Source organism: Trichechus manatus, unplaced genomic scaffold, assembly GCF_000243295.1.
Source record: "Trichechus manatus latirostris isolate Lorelei unplaced genomic scaffold, TriManLat1.0 scaffold00016, whole genome shotgun sequence".
Classification (NCBI taxonomy): Eukaryota; Metazoa; Chordata; class Mammalia; order Sirenia; family Trichechidae; genus Trichechus; species Trichechus manatus.
This window is the reverse complement of record NW_004443952.1, coordinates 26,878,194-26,897,948: the sequence shown is the minus strand read 5'-3', so window position 1 is coordinate 26,897,948 and position 19,755 is coordinate 26,878,194. Positions and strand designations below refer to the sequence as shown.

General features: G+C 55.7%; 1 protein-coding gene across 3 annotated transcripts in view; it reads right to left on the bottom strand.

Moving 5' to 3' along the window:
• Positions 1–19,755, bottom strand: part of CNTFR (ciliary neurotrophic factor receptor) — a 41,880-nt gene that overhangs the window by 21,718 nt on the left and 407 nt on the right. Inside the window, exons 1-2 of one of the 3 annotated variants that reach the window (XM_004372317.1) lie at positions 19,497–19,669; positions 11,650–11,762 (exon numbers count right to left, since the gene is read on the bottom strand). The gene's annotated coding sequence lies outside the window, so the exon portion shown is untranslated. Of the gene's footprint in view, positions 1–11,649; positions 11,763–19,496; positions 19,670–19,755 lie in introns of those variants that run through there. The other 2 variants (XM_004372318.1, XM_004372316.1) reach the window with 2 other exon arrangements.

Below are 19,755 nucleotides of genomic sequence, written 5' to 3'. Positions count from 1 at the left end.
ATAAAACAACATGTGTACTACTGTTTCATGAGAAACTATTTGTTCTGTAAGCCTTCACCTGAAGTACAATTAAAAAAAAAAAAATGGGTTTACACATATAAGTCCTTTCAGAGACGCCAGCCCATCCTTCACCCCAGTCACAAGCCCCAGGAGCCTAGAGCCCCAGCCAGCTGATATGCATCAGTATCTACATGCACACATGTACACTCAGGCCATGTTCCCAGAAGCCAGGTTGGATCCAGTGGCCCCCCCACCTGTTGTTCTGCTTCCTGGGATGGATCCAACGAGCCACCCTCCCACGCATACACTCCCATCTGAGGGCAGGGAAGTAAATGTTTCCTGCAGAATAGGCCCCAATTTTGACCCTCAACCCCAGTCTGAAGAGAGGGGAACTGTCAACCAGACAGAAGCAGAGATCCTAAGAGGGACATGGCCAGACACTCAACCAGAGCCACTGTCAGAGATACCAACAAAACAAAACAAAACCCGTTGCCGTAGAGTTGATTCCGACTCATAGTGACCCTATCCAACAGAGTAGAACTGCCCCATAGGGTTTCCACGGAGTCGCTGGTGGATTTGAACTGCCGACCTTTAGGTTAGTAGCCAAATGCTTAACCACTGCGGCACCAGGTCTCCATCAGAGATACAGACACTTAGAAAAGAAACTGGACAGAGACACTGCGCTAAACAACAACACAGAATTCCAAAGAAACAGCTCCAGTCCTCTATCTTTCTATATAATGGAGACACTGGGAGAGCCACTACCAGACAAAGCCAGAGAAACGGGTAGACACAACCAGAGACAGAGAAACGGTCAGAGGACAGCTGAGCACCACCAGAGAACCTGTCAGAAACACTTAGAAGATTTGGCCAGGCACAACCAGACACACCACCAGAGAAAACAAGAAGCACAGCCAGAGAAACCATCAGAGATGTAGCCAGACAGCTGGAGACATTGTTAGAAACATTGCCAGAGAAACTATCACACAGCCAGAGAAACTGTCAGACATACAAGCAGAGAAATACCAGAGAAGCTGGTAGACACACACAGGCAGACACCCAGAAAAACAGCTAGAGAAATAGCCAGAGACACAGCCAGATGCTCAGTCAGGAAGGATCTGTACTAAGAACACTGCCAGAGACACTGTCAGACACACAGACACACTACCAGAGACACCATCAGACAGACAGACAGACAGACAGACACACTGCCAGAGAAACTGTCAGGCACACAGCCAAAGACACCATCAGAAATATTGCCAGAGAAACAGCCAGACACACAGCCAGAGAACCTGACAGAAACATTATGCCAGATACATCCAGAGAAACAGCTAGAGACACTGCAGACATAACTTTAGCAGAGGGGAGAGAAATGTGGGTGTCAGAGCCTATAGCAGCTGGCGTTTTCTGGATCCTGAGGGGCAGGGTGGTGGATGGAGAGAATCTGACTTCTCAGGCTCTTTTCTGGGAGAGGGATCCTGCCCACCCTGTGCCTACACCTGGCCCTCACCAGGCAGGTCCCCTCATCTGAACCTGGTTTCCCTCCAGCCATAGCTGCAGGTGCTCTGCTTGCCCTTCCTGGCACAACTCCTCTCTCTGTTCCCCCTCTGGCCTCGGCTACTCCTCCCATATCAGCGACTCCTGAGCCTTAGCTACCCCTTGGCCTGGCTCCTCTTGACCTCAGCCACTCCCCCACCTTTAGCTAGTCCTCAGGCCTAGGAGGTTAAGACAATGGCCAAAACCACACAACCACATAGCCAGCAAGCAGGGGAGATAGAAAATGAACCCAGGGTGGTCCAAATTCAGAGCTGGTGCTGGAGAAAGAGAGAGAGAGAGGCTGGAGTCTATCTTGTCCCCTACCTTGACCCCTGCTGGTAGCCCTCAGCCCCTCCCCCACCATCCCTGCCATCTGTCCATCCCTTCTTCCTCACAGTCAGGATGCTACCCCACGTCAGTGCCAGGCCCACTGTCCACCACATGGGAGCACAGCCAGTGTCTGCAGAGCCAGAGAAGCAGGCGGGGCAGACTGAGGTTAGGTCACAGGATGGGAGAGTGTCAAGGGTGGCCCCCCCCCAGCTCCTTCCTGGTCCTGGCCAGGTGGGACTGGTAAGGGGATGGCCAGGCACGGGTGTGCATGCATGCAGGCACATACTGCGCACAACAGGCGCATACTCAGGCCCCCGCAGGGGGAGGGGTGGCTTCTTCATCAAAGTCGCCTCCATCAGCCCGATGAGTTACTGTAAGGGCCGGGCCCTGGGCCAACGGGGCTGCAGCCATGGGAGACAGGCGCTGCCGTGAGTGCTGCGGAGGTGGGGGATGGGGTACCAAACAGACACTGCAGGGCTAGGGGTGCCCAGAGAAGGGAGAGACCCAGGGAAGAGGGAACAGACAGGCAGGGAGAAGGGGAGAGACGTAAGTGGGGACCCAGAGAGACACAGAGAAACAGAGATAGGGAGAAATGGAAAGAGTAGCAGAGACACAGGGAGAAAGATGGTGAGCACAGGAGATGGGCAGAGATTCAAGGACAGAGCAAGGGACAGACTCAGAGAGAATGACAGAGACCCATCTCTCTAAGCCCATCCAACCCCTCCAGTGTGAGGGCACTGTGAGTGCCAGGACCTTCCCGGGGGCTATCAGGAGATCCAGGAGCTCAGCCTCCAGGGGGTAGGGGTGGACTAAGACCCCACCCCATCTCTGCCCCTGCTCCTCAGGATCCAGGAAGCTCCACGCTAGTTTCACTTCCCCTTTTCCTCAAAGTCCCAGCTGGGCCCCATTCGCCAGGTGGGGAGGCTGAGGCCAGAGGCATCCAGGCCATGCACCACCCTGCCCTAGCTCACCTCAGGCCGCCCATCCCAGGCCAAAGAACATTTTTCCCAGGAATTTTCCAACTCCACACCCCATGGCTCTGGGATGCAAACCAGCCCAGCTCCTTGCAGGACTCACAAGGGAACCAGTCTGGCCTCTGGCCCCAGACCAGAATGAAGAAGGAACAGAGGGTACCCCACTAGCAAGAAAGGAGCCCAGTGCCCAACAGTCCCTATATCTCTTGTCAGCACAGGGACCTAACACCTCTCCTGACAGTGAACCCCAGAGTGTCATCCTTACACACACACAAGTGACACATCAAAGGAGAAAGCCTGGGGCCCCATCTTACTGCCATTGTCCCACTATGACACAAAGACACTATCACACAGTGATAACAATACCTAGTAAAAATAACACAGTTACACACTGGCAATAACACTCAGGGATGTTGACAGTCACCAGGGTAACAATGATGCAGTGAGTGACAGTCACATAAAACAACAGCAACAAACAGGACAATGACACCTGTTAACACTGACACAGTCACAGTGACAGTCACCGCAAGATCAAAGATGCAATAAAACTGACAGTCACACAGAATGACACCCACTGTGACATCAATACACAGGGACACTGACACAATCAGACTCAGTAATACCAGTCCATCATAATACTGACACCCATGGAGGCTGACAGTCACTAGCAGTGACACTGATAGACACAGTGACAGACACAGGCTCTAGAACAGGGACCTCAATTACCTAGTTTCTGAGTCTGGCTTAGGATCCAGGGCCCAAGACCCCTCTTCCCAGCCCCAGCAATGCTCGGCCCAGCTCCCCATCCCCTACCCCAGCCTAGCTAAGGGCAGAACCTGGGGGAGGAGAGATGTTAGCTTTGGAAAGCCCCTGCTTACCTACGCAGAACCAGAAGGCAGTTTCAGTACAGGAGCCTGACCCTGGGGAATTCCTGCCACGACCAGGTTTGGAGGGGGCGGGGCCGGGGGCAAGCACCATTGATTGAATCTCAGCTACAACTGTGAGTGTTAATCTGCAGTAATGTGTTCAGAGCTTCAGAGTGCTGGTTGGTATGGGTGTGCTGAGGGTCAGGAAGGCTCAATCTGGCCTGGACAATTGAGTGAGCAGGGAGGTTCCAGGGAGTGAACTCAAAGCAGAGTTACTATCACATCTCCAAGGTGGGGAAATTGAGATCCAAAGAAATTCAAGAGCCTGATCACCCCTGGGGTGAGGGTAGGGTCAGGGACACTCCATCTGACAGAGGGGATCTGGCCTTGGACAGGGCCAAGATGACATCTCTACAGCTTCCAGTCTTCCCTCGGCAACCTCAGACCTCAGAATCCCACAGTGTGAGGGAAAAGGCACCTCTGTCCTGAGGCCTTGTCCCTGTCCCCTTTTCCCCCAGGGCCCATCCCTGGCAACAAGGCAAGAACACAGATACACAGCATGGATTAACTGTTTCAAAGGCCTGGGGAACTCTAGAGGCCTCAGACCTGCAAGGGAACTAGGTTGGAGCAAGGACGAGAGACACATAAGCTTGGAGATAGAGAGAGAAAACAAGAGACAGGGCAGAGGCAGAGACAGGGACAAGGACACAGTGGGCAGACAGGAACAGCACTGGCTGAGGGGGAGCCTGGGAGAGACAATCAGGGTGGGCGGGAAGCTCCAGGATGGGGAGGAGGGGCTGAGGCCGGGAGGCCCCCAGATCCCACCAGGCCTAGGCAGCCTGGACAGCGTGGGCGGTGGGGGCGGGGGCAGAGGCCTGAGCAGTCCAGAGACTGGGGGGGCAGGCAGAGAAGGGAGGCCTGGCCCCTGGCAGCTGGCCCACCAGGCCCCCCACCAAGGAGGGGGAGGGCCCGGGTCAGGGGCCAGCTCTTCGACTGGGGCCGGCTGGCCTCGGGCTCCCACTCCCTATGGCGTCTCTCCCTTCTGTCTCTCTCCAAATCTCTTGTCTCTGGCTCTCTATCTCCCTTCGTTCCTTCTCTCTGAATCCAGACCTGCCTCTTCTCTCAGCTCTCAATGCTCCTATCCCCAAGTGGTGCAAAGGATGCAGAAGCCATGCCTGGGTTCAGGAATCAAGCCTTATCTCCTCGTGGGCTACCACATCCTCATCTACTTTGGAGCCACCAAGAACTGAAAGCCCCAGTGCTCGGGGGGAAGGACACCACCCAAGCATAGGCCCCCCCTTGCCTCCCTTCGAAGGGGGCAGGATAAGCTGAGCACCAGTGGGAGGGGGGCCAGGAGGAAGGCAGGGGGAGCCGTCCCCCAGCTCCAGCCGCTGGCCAAGGTTGTGGACAAGGAGGCAGCCCAGTGTGAATGAGTTGGGGGGTGGGTATCCGCACCTGCTGCTGTGACCTCCACAGCCGGAGATGGGGGCCTGGGGGGGACAAGATTCCAGTGGATTCTGGCAGCAGCCTGGACTCTGAGTGCTCAACACCCCCAACCCCAGCCTCCTGCACCACAGGGACCCTGAGATCCACATGTGTGTGCCCTATTGCACATGTTTGGGGCGTGTTGTGGGGGGAGCCTGGGGCCCTTGCATAGTGGACCTGGCTGGGTAGCTGGGGAGGTGTCCTGGAGAGGCGGGAGTCTGATTCTCATCAGCCTGGTGCCCACATGTGCAGCCTTACTCGGGGCTTGCATGCTGCCCGGTGACCTGGGCATGGGCTACATCACACATACACACAGGAATGTGTTTAAGCAGCCCTCTAAGTGAAGGGGGCCTGGGTGTTCTCCCCCAAAAGTCATCTGGTCCAGCCCCAGCCTCTCAAATGGGGAGCAAAAAGGGGCAGATAAGTTCATATCCTCCCTTTGGGCACATAGGGTCTGGACAGCATCACAGAAACTGAAACATAAGTGCCAAGTTCCCATCCCCCACCCGAGTCCCTTCTTGCTTCCAGGAGAATCAGGAGGACCCCACCACCCAGGAAAGGCCCACATGGTTAAGTCTGCAGGGAGGGAAGCTGCTCCACTTGGAAGGACAGAATACTGCAGCAGGAGGTTAGACAGCTGGAAGAACTCCATGTAAAGTGGAGGATGGGCAGAGCAATAGGGCTGAATGAGACTTCCCTTAGCTGGGGGAGAAAGAGGGCTCAAAGCGGGTGAGGAGAGGGCAGGAGTGAGTCTGCAGGGCCCTCCCTGGAGATCGAAGGATGGACAGAATGGCTTTCCAGACTTGGATGCTGGGACAAAGACCTTTTTGCCTCCACATCTCCCACCATGCCCCGCCCCTGGCCCCATCACAGCTAAGGTGCCGACACACCCTGATACACACACAGACACCATAGGCATGCAAGCTCGTACACACACACACACAGGGGAGGGGGGGCAGTGCATGTGAAGCATTGTTCTGCAACAAAAATAACCAAAGATGGTCTTTCTGATAGAGCCAGGGTTGAGTGGGGAGAACAGAAGAAGCTTCAACTGTCTTCATGGAAGTGTCCTGTTCTCCCTGCCTCCCTAACACACACGCATACCACGAATGCTACTTCTGAGGAACCTTCTGGTCTGCTGGGCAAGAGCAAAACCATCCTTCCTCCCCCTTACTCTCCCCTCTTCGCAGTGGGGAAGCCGAAGCAATCCGTTCCTGATGGGTAAACACAGGCGAGAGAGTACGTTCGTGTGCAGGCTCACACACACACCAGCAATTCAAGGTCACGCAACACCCAGTGCTCACTTCACCCCCAGACATAGCACACACTTGGGCTCTCACTACCACCCAGCAGAGCTCCCCAAATCCCGCACCCCCCCCCCACAGCCACAGCTTTACAGACACACCCAGGCGGCCTCACACTGACACTGGCATTCAGAGTCAACCATCACGGCCACACATCAGGGCCTCCCACGTGGGACACACACTGCCACAGCCTCGAACACTCTTGTGTGTATGCACACACACAATTACAGTCTCTCTCTCACACACACACACACACACACACACACACAGACTCCCTCACACACGTTCACTCAAAACAATCATGGTCTCACATATGGATACCATCACACACTCAGAATAGTCAATCTTCCACACAAACACCGTCACACACCTCCAGAAACTCAGAGTTTCCCCAGTCACCCTCAGCCTCTCACACCCCCACACCCGGCAGTGGGAAATACACTGATCCAATCATCACACACTCAGAATAGTCACATCATGCTGGGACCTCAGGCTGCTGAGGCCACACTTGCAGGGAGGGGAATAAAGCCCAGGGTGACCTAAGGGAGGAAGGGAAAAAGAAGACGGAAACTTTGCTGGTCCCTAAAAAGTGAGAAAATAGGCGACTATTCCCTATGCAGCTCCTTTTTCCCCTGACGCCGCTTTCTAAGGCATTAGGGAATGAGGGGCGATCCAGGCCAGACAGGAGGGGTGAGGGAGCCCCTGTGTATGACAGAAAGCAGCACTGGGAGCAGCAGGAGCCAGAAAATCCCAGGAACCAGCCCACTCCCTAGGCCCCCACCTCCTCCCCTCCTCACTCTTCTTCTCAGGATGAGGAACAGCAGCAGCTCTCAGCCTAATCACCTGCTGTGTGACCCCAGGACTCTTTGAAACCTCTCTGTGCCCACAACTCCCTAAAGGGCACCCAAATGTCAGGCCTGGCTGCAGGAGGGGGAGGGGAGGGGAAGCAGGCACAGGAGGGGAGGAGGCAGGACCTGGGCCTCAGCGCTGACCTGCCAAAGCCCTGTCATCACTTGTTAGGCCCAAAGAGAGGTAGGGGCCAATACCAAGCAGCAGGCAGGCAGGAAGCTGGAGGACTGGAGGGTGGGGATGCTCCTCTAACTAACCACTGAGGACAAGAGTCCTAAAGTGTCCTTGGACCCTGCAGCACAGACCCCCCACCCCAGGGCCCCTTGGAAACTGTGTCGCAGTCCAGGCAGAATAAAATTCAGGCTGTGCTGGCCAGGACCCAACCAGGGAATAATTGGCAATGTTGTTGACATTTTCACTACTTGCCACTCCTGGTGTAGCTGGGGCCCCGATGCCCCCATCCTAAAGGAAGCCTGACAGGGCTCCATGGGAGCCATCCAGGGAGCAAAGCACGCCAAGCACCCGGCAGCAGGGCCTGAGGAAACCAGGCAGGGCAATCCCATAAAGCCAGGTGATGGGGACTTATGGAAACAAATCAGTTGGGACAAAAGAAACCAGGCAGCAGGATCCAAGGAAACCAGGTGGGCTGGGGGTGGGGGGCAGGGGGACTAGGCAGCAGGGCCTAAGGAAATCAGCTGACTAGGCTCAAAAGAAGGTAGGCTGTAGGGGCCAAATGGAACCTGTCAGTGGAGGCTGAAGTTAGCTAGGAGGTGAGGACAAATGAAGCCAGGCGGCGGGGATCAAATGAAACCAGGCAAGAGGCCCACAGGATGTGAGAAAAGAAAGGTATCAGGAGCTCATCCCCTCAGTCTAGATATCACCCCCACACCCTGGGCCTCTCTCTCAGTAGCCCCCTCCCACCCACCCGGTGGTCCCCTCCCCCAGGCCGCCGGACACAGCCAGAGCCCCCTCCCCTCCAAGAGGCCTGGTCCAATTGCAGCCAATGGGCCCCGGCCCCATCCCTGGGACCTCAGGAAGTCCCAGTCCCTCCCACCGGCTGCAGAGGCAGGGGGGATTGGGGGGAGAGAAAGAGAAGAGAAGAGAGACAGCTTGGCAGGGGGAGCGCGCCGAGCAGCCGCGGGGGGCGGGGGCCGAGAAAGGAGCGGGAAGCGCCGAGGCGGGCTGGCGGGCGAGCGCGGGCCGGGACGTCACGGCGGCGGCGGCGCAGGGGGACTAGAACCCCGGCCCTGCGGCCTCGCGGCCACTGACCTGGGTCCCCACGCAGGCGCCCGTCGGTGCCTCCGGCGCTCCGTGGGTCCGCCTGGCCGCCCGCGGGCATCGGGTGCCCGGGGCTTGGGACTGGGGCTGGAGGTAGGAGCGGGGCCCTGCGAGTCCCAGCAAGCAGGCGGACTAGGAGCCGGACCACGCCGGGAGCGACGCGGGCCAAGCCGCGAGCGAGGCAGCGAGCGAGCCGGGAGGAGGGAGGAAGCAGCGCGCCGCGAGCGAACGAGCGAGCGAGCGAGCGGAGGGAGCGAGTGAGGGACGGCATGCAGTGAGGTCATCCTTTGAATCTAATTGTCTGAGTCTGGAGGAGATGTGGCACTTGATGCGAGGGGAGGGGAGGAGGAAGGGACCCTCCCGGCTCTGGGGCCGGGGCCCCTCCTCACACCCAGGGGCGGCCGGGGGCCCTCCATTCCCTGGCAGATAAGTCCGCTCAGGCCGACGCGAGCAGACCCCTGCTGTCTCAGGGCTGACCTCTACTGCCTGGGGGTACCAGTCTCAGCTCTCAGCCACCCTCTTACTTTCTAGGGGTGATGGGGAACCTCCCCATCCAGGCCCAGGTCAGCTTCCTCCAGGTTGGGTGGTAAGTGGAAGTCCCCAACCCATCCCAGGTCATATTCCTACCCTCCTAGGATAAAGGGGGAAGTTCAACCAGCCTTCCAAGTTACTATCTTCATGCACTTTAGGAGCATGGAGTCCCCAACTCTATTCCTCAAGTCACTTCCTGAACTGAGAATTTGGGGTGAATTTGGTCACTGAACCCTAGTTCACCGTCCCACCCTCTAGGAACAACAGCGCAAGGCTACCCAGTCCTGTAGTTACTATCTGCACTTTGAGGGGCATAAGGAACCCCAAATAACCCTGAGGTCTCCCAATTCTGCATGCCCAATCCATCAGGAGGGGCAGAAGCAGGGCCAGGCTCCTAGGGTCCCCAGGGGCAGACCAGGCTGCCCAGATGGTGGGGGATATGCCAGCAGCTGGGCCCTGGGCCTGTTGGGTGTGCACACCCCCGTGAATGCACACATAAGCACCCGCACACATGTGCACATGCACACGGGGGAAGGGGGCACTAGACAGCTGGGGATTCTCACACCGATAGCCACACACCCCTCCCCTCACCCCTGCGGAGGAGGGGTGATAAATATTTAAGGGGCTTTTAGCTCTGAAGGGGCTGAAGCTGGGGGAGGGAGGGGGATCCACGCTGACTGATTAATGGGGTTACGGGCTTGGATCAATCCATCCGCCAGCAGCTCCCTCCTCCCTTCTCCTCCCTCCCTCCGCCTAATGCGCTTTATCAGGAGACGCTTTTCTGACTTGGCAGCGTCGGGCGTTTTAAATAGACCCATTTAGAGCCGGGGTTGGGGGGGAGAGATGGAGGGGGAGGGAGACAGAGATTGAGACGGGCTGGGAGACAGAGACGAATCGAGAGAGAGACAGGCCCCGGAAGAGAGAGACGGAGAAGGTGTAGAGACACAGAGATAAGAAACTGAGGGCGAGCCTCCCCGGAGACTGAGATGGAGAGAGAGTGCGTAACAGGAGGCCAAAGGAAAGCTGGAGGGCCAAGGGGTAGAAACAAACAAACAAAAAAAAGAGGCAGAGAGAGAGGAAAGGAGCCACCCTCAGCGGAGAGAGCCCCAGAGAGAGGCTCTCTGCAAGGGCTGAGTGCTAGCCTGGGAGATAGCGGATATCTTTTATTTCCAAAAACAGTTTTTCATCCACTTTGTTAAATTAAAAAGCTGTTTTAAAGTGGTGGTGGAGGTGTTGCTGGGGGAGGGGTGGACAACTGTCAAGTCCTCCCTCCACAGCAGCCTCCTCCTCAACCCCCACAGAAGCTGCCTCAGCCTGAGCCCCCAGAGGGTTCTGCAGCTCCCCTGCTCTCTCTGATCCGCAGGGATTCCCTGGGACAGGGTCAGGGCATCTGAGCTACTGTTCACTGGCAGGAAGTCCTTCCTGCTGTCTGGCCTTAGTCCCTTTTGCTGCAGGGAGTCCATTCTCTAGTCTGACCACTAGCCTTCTCTCTAGCTCCTGTCCCAGCTCCCTAAGGCATTCCCAACTTTGGAGGAGGATTATGGAATAGCGGGAGGGGAAACAGGATGCCCTCATAGCTCAGCAGTCCATTTTCCCAATGAGCCATCAGACTTCTCCCAGGTGTGTCCTCTATAAATATTTATTATATGTTACTGTTCAAATCCACTTGTAAGCCCCATCCTAATCTGAATTTCCATCAGATACCCCATCCCGTCTTTGGGTCTTCCGGACACAGTGAGGTAGAAGCTTAACTCTCCGTAGCCCTCTGGGGCCTCCTTTCTTCCTCTCCAGGGCCCCAGCCTGATCTTAAGCCTATTTTCTTGCCAAGTGTCAGCCAGGGGTACCCCATCCCGCCCTCAACATACCCCAGGCCTAGTTCTGAAGGGTCAGCCCCCTCTCCAGGCCAGGAAAATGGCCAGTCTGTTTGGGAGCTGAGATGAAAAGCCCAGGCTGGCCTTTGTGGGCCTCTGGCGGGTTTTGGACAATAGGCCCTTCCGTTCCGCTTCAGTGCCTCAATTGCTTAGACGCCCCACCCCCGGGCTGCCAATCCCTGGGCCTTGCCTGGCCTGAATGAGAGGCAGGGAGAGTCAGGCTTTGCCCCACAGCTGGCCTCAGAAGACTTTGGACTTTCCGACCCCCCATCCCGTCTCCCTTAAGCCCAGCCGCCCGCCCCACCCACCCCAATCAAACCAGAGAGATGCTTCTGAGGCAGAGAGAGGGCCTGAAGACACTGGGACAGAAACATCCCACCACACCCAGGGTTCAGCCTCCCTCAGAGCAGAACCCAGCTTCCTGACCTGGCTTTGCCCTTGTTTGTGTGAGTGTGGGTAAGTCTCTTCCCCTCTCTGGGCCTATCCTGGGGGCAGAAGGAGGAAGGACAGGGGAACAGAAGGAAGGGAACTCAAGTTCCCCTTCACTCCTGTCCCCCAGACCTACAGCCCAAACCTGCCTCATACCCGGAGATGAACCTGCCCTGCCTGGGCCCCCAGCTCCTACCTCTTCACCACGGACTGCACACTGAGAGCATCAAGTCTTCCTCCTTCTCCAGACCAAACTCTTCCTGGGACTTCCAGAACCAAGGAGGTAGGATGAAGTGACAAGGCTGGATTCTGGAAGGGCAAAGGGCACAAATCAGAGGTCACAGAGGAGCCACAGGCCTTGGTCCAACTCAGAGCTCATTCCACACTTGCATCCCTACTGTGAAAGGGGGAGACTGAGGCAGGCAGCAGGTCAGTGCCTGAAGAGGAAAAGTTGAGAGTAACCCAGACTCCCTCCAGCGCCCCTTGCTGACTTGAGGTTCTGAACCGTAGGGACAAAGGGAGGCCACAAGTCAACAGCCTGACACCACACACAGATACACACACTCATACAAACCCACAGACAATTCAAAATCTACACAACCAGTTCTAGCACAGAGACACAGAGCCACAGGCAGGGGATAAACACCCATGGCATACCATTCTCCTCCTTTTCCTCATCCCCACCATGATTTACTGAGCACCTGTCATGTGCCGGGAACTGGGCTGGGTACTTTATATTCACTATCTCATTTAATCCTCATGTTTCTTCATGAGGTAGGTTCCATTATTATTCCCATTTGACAGCTGAGGAAACTGAGGTTCTGAGAGGTTAAGTAACTTGCCCAAGATCACAGAGCTGGTCAGTTCGAGAGTCCAGATTTGAGCCCAGGCTAGCCCCAAAGCCTTTCTCCTATACCAGCTGGCCTCTGCAGATCTCTCGCCTGCCTGTATGATGCCTTTCCCAGTAGTAACGGCAGCTAACACTTGCTCAGAGCCAGACACCATGAAAGCACGTAACATACATTTTTGTCCTGAATCATGAAAACAACCTGAGGAAAATGAGGCTCAGAATGCAAAAAAGCAGTTTGCCCAAAGTCATACAATTAATAGTTGGTAGGAGAGCTGGCCTTGAACTCAAGGATATCTTGAAAGCAACAGTTGCTTCTATGGACTCCAGTCACTCAACAGACCCCCCCCCCCGCCACCCCGCTGCAACCTTCTACAAGACCCCAGAAATCCTCAAAGTCCAACTGCCCTCCCCTCAAACAAGTCTTTGATGTGTCTGTCAAAGGTGTGATCAGGTGTCCAGATGATCACTCATGAGAAACGGACTCCATGTCATCTCAATCCTGCCCAGAGATGCAGAGAGCCCACCAACCAGGGAGAGATGGACAGAAACTAAGACAAGGTGCTACAGACAGGCTGGCCAATGGTGACAGATACAGACACACCAAGACACAGGCCCAAAGAGAGACAGAAGGGAAGGCAGAGACAAAGAGATATACATCTGGCCAACGTGCCAACGTGCACAGAGACACATATCCATCAGACCGTCACAAGAAAAAAAACTGGAAAGCAAGCAAGGCTTAGGGTGTGTGCATGTGTGTGCGCGCGCGCGCGTGCGCACGGGGGGGGGGGGTGCACGCAGAGTCTGTATCGCTACACACATTACACCAGCTGCTTCCAGCAATTTCATCTGATTAATAATAAATGCCTCATAATTACAGTCGCTCCCCCAGCCCTTCTTCCTGTTTTTTGTCAGCTGCCGCCAGGCTAGCCCCCCATGGACCCCATGGACCCCTCCATCCTCACCTGAGGCCTTCTAGGAGGCTGAGAGGACATGGGCTGATGGGGGAACTCAGACTCCCAATCTGAAGGGGGAATACCCATCTCTCTATCTTGGATTAATGCCCTCTACCTCCAAGCATAGCATCTCACTTAGGTCTCACCCAGAATTCTCTCTCCCATCCTGGGTATAACCTGTGACCCCCAAGAGGCCCAGACTGGGATGCAGGGAGCTGAACCCTCCCTTGCCCACCCTTTACCACTCACTGGCTGAAAGAAGTCTCCACCCACAAACTTTGCCTAGCCTTGGAACCACATAGCTTCAAAGGAGGAAGGGATCAGCACAAGGTCCCCCACCCCATCATTCCAACCCTAGGCAGCCCCAGAGTCTCTGCTACTTGGGTACCCTCCAGCTTTGGAGACTTGGTGGCTGCACGCCCCCTCCCCATTCCTGAGCCCCCCAGGTCTACCTCCTTCCAGGCCTCCCACCCTAGCTCTCCAAGGCAGCTCTATCAGAATCAGCTGCGGGTTTGTGCTGATCTGTTTCTAATCGCTGGGGCCTGGTTCACGCTTGTGTCCGCCCCCCCCCAATATTGATTCCATTATTTGGAGAGTCATTGACGTCAGGGGCCTGGATGGGTGCCAAAACCGCCTTCTCTCCAGGCCTGGGCTGGGGCCCAGCCCCCCCACCCTACAATTCACGGAGAGGCCCAGAAAGGTCAGCTCAGGGGCCAAGGTCACACGGCATCTGCCCTCAGTGGCTGGGCTCCTCTTGTCTTTTCGGAACCACCATGAAGCTCCCTTCCCTGGGGAAAGGGGCTGCACATAGGTCTGGGGGGCAGAAGTGCGGTGGGGGCCTGTATAAGGGGGACTGCAAGAATCTCACCGGGACTCTGGCTGCATGGAAGGGCTCTAGAGAGGTAGGGATGGGGAGGCAGTGGCACAGAAAAGGATACTTAGGGTGGGTTTTGTTTTCTTTGCCATACGCTTATTTTGGAATATCCTGAAGTTGGACTTGAAATGGTTACTACTGACAACTCGATTTTTACGTCTGATATCAGATGCATCTACTGACTTTCTAAGAAGGAACTTAAGATCGGCAGTGCAGGACAAGAGATTACCCCACATGTTGCCACGATTTTACTAACAGGCACACTCATTTGATAAACCCTTGCTCTATAAATCTCTGCTGCTGTTTCTACATCTGTCTCCTGTGCATCTCTTCCCCATTCTGCCTCAGTTTCCCCACACCCACATGCTCTTCCAGTCTCTCCTGGCTCTGAGTGCGTGTCTCTCCCTGTCTCTCTCTCCCTGATTCTATCCAACCAAGATGCAGCCACTGCTATACACCAGCAACTCCTGGGCTCTGGCCGGACAGGGTATTTTTAGGATCCAAAGCCCGTGTTCTCAGACAGACATTAATAACCAATACAGACAGTCTGTGGTGCCTGCAGCAGCTACGCGGCCTCAAAGCCAAGCCCTTGGAAGCCCAGAGATGGGGGTCCATTCCCTCAGCTAGAGTCCAAGAAACCCAGACCTACAAAGAGCAAGGGACAGGCTCATGACCACATGGGGAGAAAAGGACTTCCCTACTTTCTAAAAAATCCTGAAGCTGGGGAGAGGACAGAGATGACCTCCAACCTCTGCCACAAAACTAGGGCCACTGCCCTGCCCCAGACTCCCCTAATTCAGACCTTTCCAAGGAAGAAGGCACCTACCCTCTGTACTCCTTTCCTAAGAACAGGGAAGTCCTTCTTGTAGTCTAGCCTGCAAACCACTCAGGGTTCTCTGGAACAAATAGGGGTGTGCAACAGGGGCTGCTGGGCCTCCAGCCATGAGCCCCAGAGGGTTCCCTCTCCCCGTGATCTGTCCCACTCAACAACTCATTCCTCAACACTGACTGAGCACCTACTCCCTTCCAGGCACGGTGCTGGGAGGACTCAGCCTGATGGGAGAGGAAAGGATGTATCGTATCGTTAGTGCCACACTGCCCTCCTACTGTGTATCGGGTCTGCACCAGGGCAGGAGGTCCAGTGGTGAGCAGGAAAGACCCTGTCCCTGGTTCCCACAGAGCTCACAAGCCACTACTCCGCAACTTTGCTGAGTGTTGTGAGGGGAAAGTAAGGTCGGGTATGGTGGGGCATACAGACTGCCCCCGTTCTGGAGAAACCTGTCCTCCTGCAGGGTTGGGGACTCTTCAGCCCATTCCTAAACCTCAGTAAGGTTGCAGGAGGAGGCCAGACGGCCCTAACACTGACCAGAAGTCACCCCTGTAGTCTAACTTCAGTTCCTCCCGCTGAGGCCCCAGCCCCAACTTCTGGGAGCTGATTCTCCACAGCCCCGGTGCTTCCCCTACATCTGCTCCAGCTTCTCCTCCACCCCTGGTCCCCAGAGCTCCTGGCTCCAGCGCCCTCCAACCTAGCATGGCTCTATGCTCTGGGGTCTCTCTTTGCCCTCCGCCAAGGTATAGACGGGCGATGACCTCAGGGCTCTCTGCCCACAGGGACCACTTGCCTCCCGGGGCCCCTCCCCACAGGAAGTCGGGAGCCCGGTGGGTGTGGTCACCCAGGGCCAAAGGAGTTTACACAGCTGAGGTCTCTCCCTCTCTCCCCACCTGTGGTCGGTCTGGAGGAGGGGTCAGCTCTCTCCTCTCTGCCACCTAGCTCTTCAAGACCCCCCCAAACCAGGCACACATGGTCCCCCCTCCAAACCCATCTGCATTTCAAAGAAAATTCGCTCCATATGTTTCCGATTCATTTACACTTCAACTCGCCATGGCGGGGCAGAGAGCAGGGCGCCTTGCCTCCAAGCCCCCACCCCCATAGGGGGCTGGAGAGCATGTGTCCCCTTCAGGGACAGGGAGCAATTACAGCCCAGTCATCTCAGTCTGAGTGGGGGCTGCAGGGTCAACTCCCTACTGTATGGGCTCCTGTGGGGGACAGTGCACTCCTTGGTGGCAGGAGATGTAAAGCCCAGGGGAGTGTCTCCCAGGCAGGTGGAGTCCCAGGCTGGCTGAGACCTAGGCTCTCTAGAGCCATTGCTCAAGAAGCCCTTCTGGAGAGAAGAGGATATTGGGCAGTGGGGAACCCTGAGCATGCCCAGAACACAAGATAAGGGCTCAAAGGGCATTTTAGGAGACATGGTGAAACATAATACATGCCCCCACCCCTCTCCAGCCAGGAACAGAGTTACCTCCTCCAGCTACCTTCTCACCAAGAATCTGGGGCTTCCACCCTCCTTAGAATCAGAGATTCAACATTCTGGAATGGACCTTGGAGGAGTCACTGGAGTCTGAGGTCTGCTCCCTGTCCCCAGGTCAGTCTTTACACCCCTCCCATCCAAAGGATGACTGGGGGGGGGCATGTCTTGGGAGGACATGGGTCTTATCTCCCTATACATGGCACTCTCTACCAGAGGGATGTTCCAAGACTATTTAAGGGGGATGTGCATTCACATGGCATGTGAGGGACTGTAAGGGTACATGTCACCCCTGTACCAATAAGTCATTCAGATCTTCCTGTTGAGCCCAGTCTCCTTGTGGAAGGAAAGTGTTTCCCACTATCCCCTCCATCAGCCAACAGTCTAAGTGTGGAATGTGACCAAACATGAATCACCTCTCCTCCCCATCTTTGGAGGGAATAGGTTTTGCAGCAGTCTATGTTCCTCACCCAACTGCCCTGATAAACCAAAGGAAAGCAAGAGCGTGAGTACCTGACTACGAGTCCTAAGTTCTACTGGAAGTGTAAACACCATGATCCTAGTGTCGGTCTGAATGTGAGCCCAGGATGGAAATGTAAACCTGAGGGTGAACTCCAGTGTCCCCATGTGAATCTGAGAGTTCCAAGATGGATGTGTGAGTCTGAGTGTGAACACCAGGCCCCTAGTGTTTGTCTGAGGATGAGCTCCAGGATGTAAATATGAGTTTAAACATGAGCACCAGGGTCTAATGCCAATTTGAGTACGAGCTCCAAGATGCAAGTGTGGATCCGAGTGTGAACCCAGGTCCCAGTGTGCATCTGACTATAAACCCCAGGCTTCCCATGTAAGTCTAAATGTGGGCTTCAGGATTAAAGTGTGAGTCAACTGTGACTCCCAGGATTCCCATATAAGTCAGTGTAAGTAAGCATCAGAGTTCTAATGTAAATCTGAGCATGAGCCCTTGTTCTAATGCTTTCTGAGTATGAGCTGCAGGCTCCCCATGTGCATCTTGGTGTGAGCACTAGGCTCCCTTTCTGAGTCTGACCATGAGTCCCAAAGTCTCCCGTTAGTCTGAGTGTGAATCCTAGTGTAACTTTGAGTGTGAACACCAGGTCCCTAAGTGATCCCAGGATAGAAGAGAGAATCTGAGTGTAAGTAATGTCTCCTAGTGTGAGACTGAGTGTGAGATCCAAGATCCTAATATGAATCTGAGTGTGAGTCCCAGGATATCAAGAGAATCTGAGGCATGAGATCCTGGTATGAGTCTAAGTGTGAGCTTTAGGTTCCCCATGTGAGTTTCACCCTCAGGGTCCCCACATGAATCTAAGTGTGAACCCGAAACACCTAGTATGAATCTGAGCATGAACCCCACGTTCCCCACTGGGACTAAGTGTGGACCCCTGATCTTGGTATGACTCTGAGTATGAGCCCTAGAATGTGAATCTGAGTGTGAGTTTCATTGTCAAGCTGTGATTCTGAGTGTGAGCCTATGAGTCTGAACGTAAATCTCAAGACCATAGTATAAGCTGAAGTGTCCCAGTGTAAATCTGAGCACAAATTCCAGAGAGCCAGGAAACCTTAAGTATAAACTTTAAACTGCTAGTTTTTGTATAAGACCTAGGGTACCAGTTGAAGTATGAACCCTGGCCAAGTGTGAACCTTAGGTCCATCTCACCAGTCCTGACCAGGATCCCCAGGAACCTGCCTAGAGGATTTGTATGGGTTATGACAGTAGAGACAGGGTGGCATGGCTTACTGAGACACACAGGTCCCTCCACCCCCAAGCCCTGACTAGCCCTACATCTATGGGAATATCCAGTTGTTCAAGCCCCATCCCCACACATGCAATGGCACACAATCACACCTAGAGTTAGACAAAAACACACTCAGTGTTTCAGACTCCCTGGACACACAACAATTACAGATGCAAAAACACACCCAGCATTTCAGACTTCCACTACCTCAGTGATTACAGTCACACAAACACCCCCAGTGATACAGACACAAATATACATCAAGTATTACAGGCAAAAGAACTAGTGTGCAGACACTCCTACAGCGGCAGGCAGACACACATCCAGTGTTGCAGACAAGCTGCCAGTCACACCGACACTTCTCAAAGAGAGAGACTAGACGGAAAGAGAAAATCCTGAATTTTCAACAAGGCGTGAAATAGTCCTGCCCGCCCGAAGCTACTGGGGGGGAGGAAGGGGCCAAGAGAGCAAGCGAGCTAGCTAGCCAGCGCGAGAGCTAGACGCTGGAGGAGAGGCTCCAAAGAGGAGAAAGGAGAGAGCAGCCTAGGAGGAGAGGAGAGCTGTCCGTCTGGTGACCTCCCCGCAGCCCAGCCCCCACGCACGGGGAGATACACTACTCCGAGCAACACAGGGACATCCAGGCCAGCTCACACAGAGCTGCACTGGAGAAGACACACACTGGCAGACTCACAAAGAGATACTTGGAGATACACCACAGGCGGACACACAACGCAGGACTTACAACGAGATACACTGGAAGAGACCCACTACAGGGAGATTGATACAGGCGGACTCACGAGGAAACCACAGACAGGCTTACGCCGATACACACACACAGGCGGGTTTACACGGACACACAAGCACTGGCAGACGCACAACCGTCCGTTCACACCCTCGAGCGCTTTGAAGTCCAAATTTCTGCCGGAGGAGGAACCAACCTCCCCAGCTCGGCTCGCGGGGGTCACTGCGACCCTCAGTACCGGAATTTTCCCAAACCCCGCGCGCGGCTGGGGGGCGGGGAAGAACAGAGACGCTCGTGCAATCTGCCTGCCCCCGACACACACAACCGACTGTGCGCCCCCACCACCACGCCCAACCTCCCGCGCGCCTCGACGTGGGGGCCGTTTCTCCCGCGCCCCCGCCCCCGAGTTTGTGGGCGAAGTTTCCCGTGAACTTTCCTGTCCCCCGGGCCAAAGGCCTACGCGTGTCCCTGCCCTCTCCCCGCGCGCACAAGGGCCGCGGGTCTGTCCGACCGCCCGAGGGTGTGAGGTCCAGCCGCGCGCGCGGCTCGCCGCGGGATACTCACCGCGCCCTCAGGCCGCAGTGACTCCGCGCCGTGCCCTCCGACCGCCCCGGGCAGGGAGCAAGGCAGGCAGCGCGGAGCGAGCGCCGCTGCTGGATCCCACTGCCGAGCCCCGCGCCGCACAGGCTGGAGCCGCCGCCTCCGCTGCCGCCGCCGCCGCCAGCTCTGCACCGGCTTCTCGGCGCTCGGCGGCTTTAACCCCCCCATCCTCCTCCCTCCCTCGCGCGCTCCCTCCCTCCTTCTCTCGCCCATGTGACCGCGG